Consider the following 12,181-nt stretch of genomic DNA (forward strand, 5'->3'; position numbering starts at 1 on the left):
GCTACCGAAACAAACCAGCAGAGCCATCTCACAAACAGTATATTGCCTGTTGTGGCGGCATGCACTATTCAAAGTTGATGCACAGACTTATACACTGCCAAAGGTCGATGGTGGCCTTGGACTCATTGACTTTCCTCGCAAATGTGCGGCAATCCTGATTCACCGTATCGCCACTTTGCGTGAGATTGACCCAGGTGGGACAACAGCGGTGCTTTTCGACCGTTATCGCCCACAATCGGCGCGTGAACCAGTATGTTTGACACATATTACATTCCGGATGACGGCAGTCAAGGTCTATTACCTCAAACAAAGTTACGTCCTAACAGTGGCCACCGACAAGGCACGCACATCAAAGCGCCTTTACTAGGCGCTTCGAGAGCCAGCCCACACCACATAAATTGGAGGACAGACGACCATCGGTCATCTGGCACCAAGCTTGGGCTAATATCAACCACCCAGCCCTCCCCACAGAAGTTTCAGCGCTATGGTATCACGTTGTAAACAATTTAATACCCACTAATCATCGCTTGGCGGCCATCCGCCTATGGCCCTCGGCTGCTTGCGGCCGATGTGGTGACGTAGACACCGGAGAGCATCGTCTCTTATGCCCTCACGTCACAGAAGTGTGGGACCTTGCACGTGTGCTATTAGCGCTGATCGGTGGGACTACACTGGACTATGTGCCAATCGACTGATTCCTTACTCCTGATATTCAGACCAACCCCCGAAAACGACATAACGCAGTGGTGTGGCTCTTGGGGCACACCATTTTCACGATCTATGACCTTTGCCTCACCGATGCTGTCTCTTTCATGGACTACCTTTGGAGCCAGCATCGCCTGGCGGAATGTGACCGGAAATATACCATTACTTTTGCAAGATTTCTTAAAGTTGCAATGGTTCATGGTTATCAAAAGGTGTTCCAGGCTGAGTAAGGCACCTCGTATAAGAATTGCCTGAGTGTACCCCTGGATCTTTGTCACTCGGACTTTCAAACTACTCTTGACTTAACCATACCCCAGGTTTGATATTGGCCTTCTGGGCATCACTAGAGTAGACTGCTCTATGATACTGATAATATGGAAATTGGTAACATGGAAATTGTGTGAACGTTGTATGAAAAATTATTGGAAAATTGGAAAACACATAATCTATCTTAGAGGATTATTACTTCGTTAATTCTATGGGCTATGGGATTATCTCGCCAGTTTCGTTTGAGTGTGCTACCGTCGCTGTTTTTTTTTTTTGCCTTCATTTCTGTCTTTATTTATTTCTTTCTATTTAGTTTTTAACATCATCACTTGCCTCACACCTGCAGATGGAAGTGTGTTTCTGAGGAGTGTGTCGTCGCCCCCTGAGGCGTGGCAGAGTATGCCTCCGCTTTTATTTTCGGTTTATGGCAATAAGTCTTGCTGCTAACAACACCCTGCTTTACGTGCTGCGTCGACACTAGAGGATGGCGGCATTTTTGGAGAGGAAAAGGTAGGGCTATAGGGGAGGTAGGAGGGAAAAAAAGTGTAGTATCTGTTCTTATCAGCTTAATATCTGATACGTCCTGCATTGCACGACCAGAATATTAAACTCATTTTTGGCTTATGACGGAGTGCTAGGGGCTTGCTCCACCTCTGTCGCGGGTTGGCCCGGGATTGCAGTACCGTCGGGATCGGCCCACCTAAAATTAATTAAAACACAGCCTGAAATGGGTTAACATTCTGCAGTGATCAGATATTCCGCTGGTAGCAAAACTTGTCGTAGTTGTTGATGTGCCCAGTAGTTAGTTGCTTACACACCACGATTTCTTTTAATTAATTTAAAATTATCTTAAGAAATTTTTTTTTTTGGTGTTAGCCAGACCGCACTTGCAGCCGCATTACGCTAGGCTGGTAATTTATGGTGGCACAGGACAGTGCCTTCGGATGCCTCGTTAGCGTCTCTTATGGTCCTATCGCAGATAATTTTAATAATATTTTTTGGAGTTATAACCTTAGCTCCTCGCGAACGTCGTCGTCGTCATCGTCGTCGCCGCCGCACGCACGCAGAATACGTGGTACACACGCACACACACATATGCAGTAGGCGGTGGACGATGTAAGCACTCGGCTAGGTGTAGCTCGCGCCAGTATAGCTCGCGCCGGCCTGGCGCTGCTGTGGGGCGGCCTCACGGCTTCTCCACTGGCCTGGCAGCTAGCGGCGTTCAAATGGGAGTCGCAGTTTACTCCTCGACATGGAGGGTGGTACTGGGCTGTTGACGAGTGCTCTCGTATTTTGTCGTTCCCTCCGGCACTTGCTTTTGCGATGTTTTCGACGGTCGCCTGTTGCCATATCGGCCCGCACCACCGTGTGTGACTCCCACATGTGGAGCGTACATGCTGCAAGCATTTAGGCCCTGACACTGCGGTTTTTCATCTCTGGCGGTGCTCCGCAAGGATACCGCCCTTCGATTGTGCCATTCCAGCACTAATTGAAGTGCTAGGTTTTCCGGCCTGTTAGGAGACCGCTTCTGCAAAATGTGCGAGGAGATTTTTGCTGGTTGCGAGCTACCCGCCGATTTTCTAGCTGTACGTATTGCCCTTAATCCAAAGGTCACAGGCGACTGTCGGGCTAGAGACGTACGTCCCATCACCGTTCTTAACACTGTTTAAAAGTTGGTGGCACGAAGTGTGGCTTCACGTCTTAAACAGGTAATGAATAAGGTACTTTGTCCCACTCAATCATGTGGCGTTTCGAATCGAACCACCTTCACCGCTGCTTCTATATACCGTGATGCTGTCTTACTCACCCACCGCCGACGCTCGAACCCCGGCTGCAATTGATCCCTAGATTTCGCCGGTGCCTTCGATAGGGTCTCCCATCCTTACCTGCTGGCCGTTATGTCGCGGATGGGTTTCGGGGAGCACTTCATAAGAGTCATCCGGCACTTCTTGGATGGAGCAAATTCCACAATCATTGTGAACGGCTGCAGATCACGACCAATTCCCATCAGACGATCAGTTCGACAAGGGTGTCCCTTGTCAGTGTATTTTATCGCTTTGGACCCCGTGCTGCGTGACATCGGACGAACGGTCGATGGTGTTCCTTTCCCAGGCGTCACCTTCCGCAGTGCGGCATACGCGGATGGTGTAGGTGTGTTTGTAGCAAACGCCAGGGACATCGATTCAGTTCGCCGAGTCCTCCACGTTTATGAACGAGCATCCGGTGCCATGTTAAAAGTCAACAAAATGGTGCTAATCCCACTAGGACCACGATCATTGACCATCGAGCGCCCATGGTTCCGGATTGTAGGGGAACAACGTATCTTGGGTCTTGAGGTGACTGCCTGTCCGCAGCGCATCTTAACACTCACGTGCAGGCGGTTTCTCACGCGCATCAGAGGACTTTGCGTGAGTCACACTGATCGACGACTCGACCTCCATCATTGAATCCAACTGATTAATACTTACATCCTATAACGGGCATGGTATGTAGCACAACTCCTTACGCTACCGAAACAAACCAGCAGAGCCATCTCACAAACAGTATATTGCCTGTTGTGGCGGCATGCACTATTCAAAGTTGATGCACAGACTTGTACACTGCCAAAGGTCGATGGTGGCCTTGGACTCATTGAGTTTCCCCGCAAATGTGCGGCAATCCTGATTCACCGTATCGCCACTTTGCGTGAGATTGACCCAGGTGGGACAACAGCGGTGCTTTTCGACCGTTATCGCCCACAATCGGCGCGTGAACCAGTATGTTTGACACATATTACATTCCGGATGACGGCAGTCAAGGTCTATTACCTCAATCAAAGTTACGTCCTAACAGTGGCCACCGACAAGGCACGCACATCAAAGCGCCTTTACTAGGCGCTTCGAGAGCCAGCCCACACCACATAAATTGGAGGACAGACGACCATCGGTCATCTGGCACCAAGCTTGGGCTAATATCAACCACCCAGCCCTCCCCACAGAAGTTTCAGCGCTATGGTATCGCGTTGTAAACAATTTAATACCCACTAATCATCGCTTGGCGGCCATCCGCCTATGGCCCTCGGCTTCTTGCGGCCGATGTGGTGACGTAGACGCCAGAGAGCATCGTCTCTTATGCCCTCACGTCACAGAAGTGTGGGACCTTGCACGTGTGCTATTAGCGCTGATCGGTGGGTCTACACTGGACTATGTGCCAATCGACTGGTTCCTTACCCCTGATATTCAGACCAACCCCCGAAAACGACATAACGCAGTGGTGTGGCTCTTGGGGCACACCATTTTCACGATCTATGACCTTTGCCTCACCGATGCTGTCTCTTTCATGGACTACCTTTGGAGCCAGCATCGCCTGGCGGAATGTGACCGGAAATATACCATTACTTTTGCAAGATTTCTTGAAGTTGCAATGGTTCATGGTTATCAAAAGGTGTTCCAGGCTGAGTAAGGCACCTCGTATAAGAATTGCCTGAGTGTACCCCTGGATCTTTGTCACTCGGACTTTCAAACTACTCTTGACTTAACCATACCCCAGGTTTGATATTGGCCTTCTGGGCATCACTAGAGTAGACTGCTCTATGATACTGATAATATGGAAATTGGTAACATGGAAATTGTGTGAACGTTGTATGAAAAATTATTGGAAAATTGGAAAACACATAATCTATCTTAGAGGATTATTACTTCGTTAATTCTATGGGCTATGGGATTATCTCGCCAGTTTCGTTTGAGTGTGCTACCGTCGCTGTTTTTTTTTTGCCTTCATTTCTGTCTTTATTTATTTCTTTCTATTTAGTTTTTAACATCATCACTTGCCTCACACCTGCAGAGGGAAGTGTGTTTCTGAGGAGTGTGTCGTCGCCCCCTGAGGCGTGGCAGAGTATGCCTCCGCTTTTATTTTCGGTTTATGGCAATAAGTCTTGCTGCTAACAACACCCTGCTTTACGTGCTGCGTCGACACTAGAGGATGGCGGCATTTTTGGAGAGGAAAAGGTAGGGCTATAGGGGAGGTAGGAGGGAAAAAAAGTGTAGTATCTGTTCTTATCAGCTTAATATCTGATACGTCCTGCATTGCACGACCAGAATATTAAACTCATTTTTGGCTTATGACGGAGTGCTAGGGGCTTGCTCCACCTCTGTCGCGGGTTGGCCCGGCATTGCAGTACCGTCGGGATCGGCCCACCTAAAATTAATTAAAACACAGCCTGAAATGGGTTAACATTCTGCAGTGACAGATATTCCGCTGGTAGCAAAACTTGTCGTAGTTGTTGATGTGCCCAGTAGTTAGTTGCTTACACACCACGATTTCTTTTAATTAATTTAAAATTATCTTAAGAAATTTTTTTTTTTTTGGTGTTAGCCAGACCGCACTTGCAGCCGCATTACGCTAGGCTGGTAATTTATGGTGGCACAGGACAGTGCCTTCGGATGCCTCGTTAGCGTCTCTTATGGTCCTATCGCAGATAATTTTAATAATATTTTTTGGAGTTATAACCTTAGCTCCTCGCGAACGTCGTCGTCGTCGTCGCCGCCGCACGCACGCAGAAAACGTGGTACACACGCACACACACATATGCAGTAGGCGGTGGACGATGTAAGCACTCGGCTACGTGTAGCTCGCGCCAGTATAGCTCGCGCCGGCCTGGCGCTGCTGTGGGGCGGCCTCACGGCTTCTCCACTGGCCTGGCAGCTAGCGGCGTTCAAATGGGAGTCGCAGTTTACTCCTCGACATGGAGGGTGGTACTGGGCTGTTGACGAGTGCTCTCGTATTTTGTCGTTCCCTCCGGCACTTGCTTTTGCGATGTTTTCGACGGTCGCCTGTTGCCATATCGGCCCGCACCACCGTGTGTGACTCCCACATGTGGAGCGTACATGCTGCAAGCATTTAGGCCCTGACACTGCGGTTTTTCATCTCTGGCGGTACTCCGCAAGGATACCGCCCTTCGATTGTGCCATTCCAGCACTAATTGAAGTGCTAGGTTTTCCGGCCTGTTAGGAGACCGCTTCTGCAAAATGTGCGAGGAGATTTTTGCTGGTTGCGAGCTACCCGCCGATTTTCTAGCTGTACGTATTGCCCTTAATCCAAAGGTCACAGGCGACTGTCGGGCTAGAGACGTACGTCCCATCACCGTTCTTAACACTGTTTAAAAGTTGGTGGCACGAAGTGTGGCTTCACGTCTTAAACAGGTAATGAATAAGGTACTTTGTCCCACTCAATCATGTGGCGTTTCGAATCGAACCACCTTCACCGCTGCTTCTATATACCGTGATGCTGTCTTACTCACCCACCGCCGACGCTCGAACCCCGGCTGCAATTGATCCCTAGATTTCGCCGGTGCCTTCGATAGGGTCTCCCATCCTTACCTGCTGGCCGTTATGTCGCGGATGGGTTTCGGGGAGCACTTCATAAGAGTCATCCGGCACTTCTTGGATGGAGCAAATTCCACAATCATTGTGAACGGCTGCAGATCACGACCAATTCCCATCAGACGATCAGTTCGACAAGGGTGTCCCTTGTCAGTGTATTTTATCGCTTTGGACCCCGTGCTGCGTGACATCGGACGAACGGTCGATGGTGTTCCTTTCCCAGGCGTCACCTTCCGCAGTGCGGCATACGCGGATGGTGTAGGTGTGTTTGTAGCAAACGCCAGGGACATCGATTCAGTTCGCCGAGTCCTCCACGTTTATGAACGAGCATCCGGTGCCATGTTAAAAGTCAACAAAATGGTGCTAATCCCACTAGGACCACGATCATTGACCATCGAGCGCCCATGGTTCCGAATTGTAGGGGAACAACGTATCTTGGGTCTTGAGGTGACTGCCTGTCCGCAGCGCATCTTAACACTCACGTGCAGGCGGTTTCTCACGCGCATCAGAGGACTTTGCGTGAGTCACACTGATCGACGACTCGACCTCCATCATTGAATCCAACTGATTAATACTTACATCCTATAACGGGCATGGTATGTAGCACAACTCCTTACGCTACCGAAACAAACCAGCAGAGCCATCTCACAAACAGTATATTGCCTGTTGTGGCGGCATGCACTATTCAAAGTTGATGCACAGACTTGTACACTGCCAAAGGTCGATGGTGGCCTTGGACTCATTGACTTTCCCCGCAAATGTGCGGCAATCCTGATTCACCGTATCGCCACTTTGCGTGAGATTGACCCAGGTGGGACAACAGCGGTGCTTTTCGACCGTTATCGCCCACAATCGGCGCGTGAACCAGTATGTTTGACACATATTACATTCCGGATGACGGCAGTCAAGGTCTATTACCTCAATCAAAGTTACGTCCTAACAGTGGCCACCGACAAGGCACGCACATCAAAGCGCCTTTACTAGGCGCTTCGAGAGCCAGCCCACACCACATAAATTGGAGGACAGACGACCATCGGTCATCTGGCACCAAGCTTGTGCTAATATCAACCACCCAGCCCTCCCCACAGAAGTTTCAGCGCTATGGTATCGCGTTGTAAACAATTTAATACCCACTAATCATCGCTTGGCGGCCATCCGCCTATGGCCCTCGGCTGCTTGCGGCCGATGTGGTGACGTAGACACCAGAGAGCATCGTCTCTTATGCCCTCACGTCACAGAAGTGTGGGACCTTGCACGTGTGCTATTAGCGCTGATCGGTGGGTCTACACTGGACTATGTGCCAATCGACTGGTTCCTTACCCCTGATATTCAGACCAACCCCCGAAAACGACATAACGCAGTGGTGTGGCTCTTGGGGCACACCATTTTCACGATCTATGACCTTTGCCTCACCGATGCTGTCTCTTTCATGGACTACCTTTGGAGCCAGCATCGCCTGGCGGAATGTGACCGGAAATATACCATTACTTTTGCAAGATTTCTTAAAGTTGCAATGGTTCATGGTTATCAAAAGGTGTTCCAGGCTGAGTAAGGCACCTCGTATAAGAATTGCCTGAGTGTACCCCTGGATCTTTGTCACTCGGACTTTCAAACTACTCTTGACTTAACCATACCCCAGGTTTGATATTGGCCTTCTGGGCATCACTAGAGTAGACTGCTCTATGATACTGATAATATGGAAATTGGTAACATGGAAATTGTGTGAACGTTGTATGAAAAATTATTGGAAAATTGGAAAACACATAATCTATCTTAGAGGATTATTACTTCGTTAATTCTATGGGCTATGGGATTATCTCGCCAGTTTCGTTTGAGTGTGCTACCGTCGCTGTTTTTTTTTTGCCTTCATTTCTGTCTTTATTTATTTCTTTCTATTTAGTTTTTAACATCATCACTTGCCTCACACCTGCAGAGGGAAGTGTGTTTCTGAGGAGTGTGTCGTCGCCCCCTGAGGCGTGGCAGAGTATGCCTCCGCTTTTATTTTCGGTTTATGGGAATAAGTCATGCTACTAACAACACCCTGCTTTACGTGCTGCCTCGACACTAGAGGATGGCGGCATTTTTGGAGAGGAAAATGTAGGGCTATAGGGGAGGTAGGAGGGAAAAAAAGTGTAGTATCTGTTCTTATCAGCTTAATATCTGATACGTCGTGCATTGCACGACCAGAATATTAAACTCATTTTTGGCTTATGACGGAGTGCTAGGGGCTTGCTCCACCTCTGTCGCGGGTTGGCCCATCATTGCAGTACCGCCGGGATCGGCCCACCTAAAATTAATTAAAACACAGCCTGAAATGGGTTAACATTCTGCAGTGATCAGATATTCCGCTGGTAGCAAAACCTGTCGTAGTTGTTGATGTGCCCAGTAGTTAGTTGCTTACACACCACGATTTCTTTTAATTAATTTAAAATTATCTTAAGAAATTTTTTTTTTTGGTGTTAGCCAGACCGCACTTGCAGCCGCATTACGCTAGGCTGGTAAGTTATGGTGGCACAGGACAGTGCCTTCGGATGCCTCGTTAGCGTCTCTTATGGTCCTATCGCAGATAATTTTAATAATATTTTTTGGAGTTATAACCTTTGCTCCTCGCGAACGTCGTCGTCGTCGTCGTCGCCGCCGCACGCACGCAGAATACGTGGTACACACGCACACACACATATGCAGTAGGCGGTGGACGATGTAAGCACTCGGCTACGTGTAGCTCGCGCCAGTATAGCTCGCGCCGGCCTGGCGCTGCTGTGGGGCGGCCTCACGGCTTCTCCACTGGCCTGGCAGCTAGCGGCGTTCAAATGGGAGTCGCAGTTTACTCCTCGACATGGAGGGTGGTACTGGGCTGTTGACGAGTGCGCTCGTATTTTGTCGTTCCCTCCGGCACTTGCCTTTGCGATGTTTTCGACGGTCGCCTGTTGCCATATCGGCCCGCACCACCGTGTGTGACTCCCACATGTGGAGCGTACATGCTGCAAGCATTTAGGCCCTGACACTGCGGTTTTTCATCTCTGGCGGTACTCCGCAAGGATACCGCCCTTCGATTGTGCCATTCCAGCACTAATTGAAGTGCTAGATTTTCCGGCCTGTTAGGAGACCGCTCCTGCAAAATGTGCGAGGAGATTTTTGCTGGTTGCGAGCTACCCGCCGATTTTCTAGCTGTACGTATTGCCCTTAATCCAAAGGTCACAGTCGACTGTCGGGCTAGAGACGTACGTCCCATCACCGTTCTTAACACTGTTTATAAGTTGGTGGCACGAAGTGTGGCTTCACGTCTTAAACAGGTAATGAATAAGGTACTTTGTCCCACTCAATCATGTGGCGTTTCGAATCGAACCACCTTCACCGCTGCTTCTATATACCGTGATGCTGTCTTACTCACCCACCGCCTACCCTCGAACCCCGGCTGCAATTGATCCCTAGATTTCGCCGGTGCCTTTGATAGGGTTTCCCATCCTTACCTGCTGGCCGTTATGTCGCGGATGGGTTTCGGGGAGCACTTCATAAGAGTCATCCGGCACTTCTTGGATGGAGCAAATTCCACAATCATTGTGAACGGCTGCAGATCACGACCAATTCCCATCAGACGATCAGTTCGACAAGGGTGTCCCTTGTCAGTGTATTTTATCGCTTTGGACCCCGTGCTGCGTGACATCGGACGGATGGTCAATGGTGTTCCTTACCCAGGCGTCACCTTCCGCAGTGCGGCATACGCGGATGGTGTAGGTGTGTTTGTAGCAAACGCCAGGGACATCGATTCAGTTCGCCGAGTCCTCCACGTTTATGAACGAGCATCCGGTGCCATTTTAAAATCCAACAAAATGGTGCTAATCCCACTAGGACCACGATCATTGACCATCGAGCGCCCATGGTTCCGGATTGTAGGGGAACAACGTATCTTGGGTCTTGAGGTGACTACCTGTCCGCAGCGCATCTTAACACTCACGTGCAGGCGGATTCTCACGCGCATCAGAGGACTTTGCGTGAGTCACACTGATCGACGACTCGACCTCCATCAGCGAATCCAACTGATTAATACTTACATCCTATAACGGGCATGGTATGTAGCACAACTCCTTACGCTACCGAAACAAACCAGCAGAGCCATCTCACAAACAGTATATTGCCTGTTGTGGCGGCATGCACTATTCAAAGTTGATGCACAGACTTGTACACTGCCAAAGGTCGATGGTGGCCTTGGACTCATTGACTTTCCCCGCAAATGTGCGGCAATCCTGATTCACCGTATCGCCACTTTGCGTGAGATTGACCCAGGTGGGACAACAGCGGTGCTTTTCGACCGTTATCGCCCACAATCGGCGCGTGAACCAGTATGTTTGACACATATTACATTCCGGATGACGGCAGTCAAGGTCTATTACCTCAATCAAAGTTACGTCCTAACAGTGGCCACTGACAAGGCACGCACATCGAAGCGCCTTTACGAAGCGCGTCGAGAGCCAGCCCACACCACATAAATTGGAGGACAGACGACCGTCGGTCATCTGGCACCGTGCTTGGGGTAATATCACCCACCCAGCCCTTCCCACAGAAGTTTCAGCGCTATGGTATCGCGTTGTAAACAATTTAATACCCACTAATCATCGCTTGGCGGCCATCCGCCTATGGCCCTCGGCTGCTTGCGGCCGATGTGGTGACGTAGACACCAGAGAGCATCATCTCTTATGCCCTCACGTCACAGAAGTGTGGGACCTTGAACGTGTGCTATTAGCGCTGATCGGTGGGACTACACTGGACTATGTGCCAATCGACTGGTTCCTTACCCCTGATATTCAGACCCACCCCCGAACACGACGTAACGCAATGGAGTGGCTCTTGGGCCACACCATTTTCACGATCTATGACCTTTGCCTCACCGATGCTGTCTCTTTCATGGACTACGTTTAGAGCCAGCGTCGCCTGGCGGAATGTGACCGGAAATATACCATTACTTTTGCAAGATTTCTTAAAGTTGCAATGGTTCATGGTTATCAAAAGGTGTTCCTGGCTGACTAAGGCACCTCGTATAAGAATTGCCTGAGTGTACCCCTGGATCTTTGTCACTCAGACTTTCAAACTACTCTTGACTTACCCATACCCCAGATTTGATATTGGCCTTCTGGGCGTCACTAGAGTAGACTGTTCTATGATACTGATAATATGGAAATTGGTAACATGGAAATTGTGTGAATGTTGTATGAAAAATTTTTGGAAAATTGGAAAACACATAATCTATCTTAGAGGATTATTACTTCGTTAATTCTATGGGCTATGGGATTATCTCGCCAGTTTCGTTTGAGTGTGCTACCGTCGCTGTTTTTTTTTTTTATTTTGCTTTCACTTCTGTCTTTATTTATTTCTTTCTATTTAGTTTTTGACATCATCACTTGCCTCACACCTGCAGAGGGAAGAGTGTTTCTGAGGAGTGTGTCGTCGCCCCCTGAGGCGTGGCAGAGTATGCCTCCGCTTTTATTTTCGGTTTATGGGAATAAGTCATGCTACTAACAACACCCTGCTTTACGTGCTGCCTCGACACTAGAGGATGGCGGCATTTTTGGAGAGGAAAAGGTAGGGCTATAGGGGAGGTAGGAGGGAAAAAAAGTGTAGTATCTGTTCTTATCAGCTTAATATCTGATACATCCTGCATTGCACGACCAGAATATTAAACTCATTTTTGGCTTATGACGGAGTGCTAGGGGCTTGCTCCACCTCTGTCGCGGGTTGGCCCATCATTGCAGTACCGCCGGGATCGGCCCACCTAAAATTAATTAAAACACAGCCTGAAATGGGTTAACATTCTGCAGTGATCAGATATTCCGCTGGTAGCAAAACTTGTCGTA

At 49.1% G+C, this 12,181-nt stretch overlaps 1 non-coding gene and 3 pseudogenes across 1 annotated transcript; all 4 read left to right on the plus strand.

Moving 5' to 3' along the window:
- The first annotated feature begins 1,464 nt into the window (after window positions 1-1,464).
- Window positions 1,465-1,677, plus strand: LOC126421938 (U2 spliceosomal RNA; annotated as a pseudogene).
- A 3,263-nt stretch (window positions 1,678-4,940) lies between these two features.
- On the plus strand, window positions 4,941-5,153 carry LOC126421317 (U2 spliceosomal RNA; annotated as a pseudogene).
- Window positions 5,154-8,431: 3,278 nt separating this feature from the next.
- Window positions 8,432-8,624, plus strand: LOC126422757 (U2 spliceosomal RNA). The gene has a single exon (XR_007576122.1). It is a non-coding gene; the product is annotated as a U2 spliceosomal RNA (small nuclear RNA).
- Window positions 8,625-11,891: 3,267 nt separating this feature from the next.
- On the plus strand, window positions 11,892-12,104 carry LOC126423589 (U2 spliceosomal RNA; annotated as a pseudogene).
- Window positions 12,105-12,181: the final 77 nt, after the last annotated feature.

The sequence above is a fragment of the Schistocerca serialis genome, chromosome 1 (genome assembly GCF_023864345.2).
Source record: "Schistocerca serialis cubense isolate TAMUIC-IGC-003099 chromosome 1, iqSchSeri2.2, whole genome shotgun sequence".
Taxonomy (NCBI): domain Eukaryota; kingdom Metazoa; phylum Arthropoda; class Insecta; order Orthoptera; family Acrididae; genus Schistocerca; species Schistocerca serialis.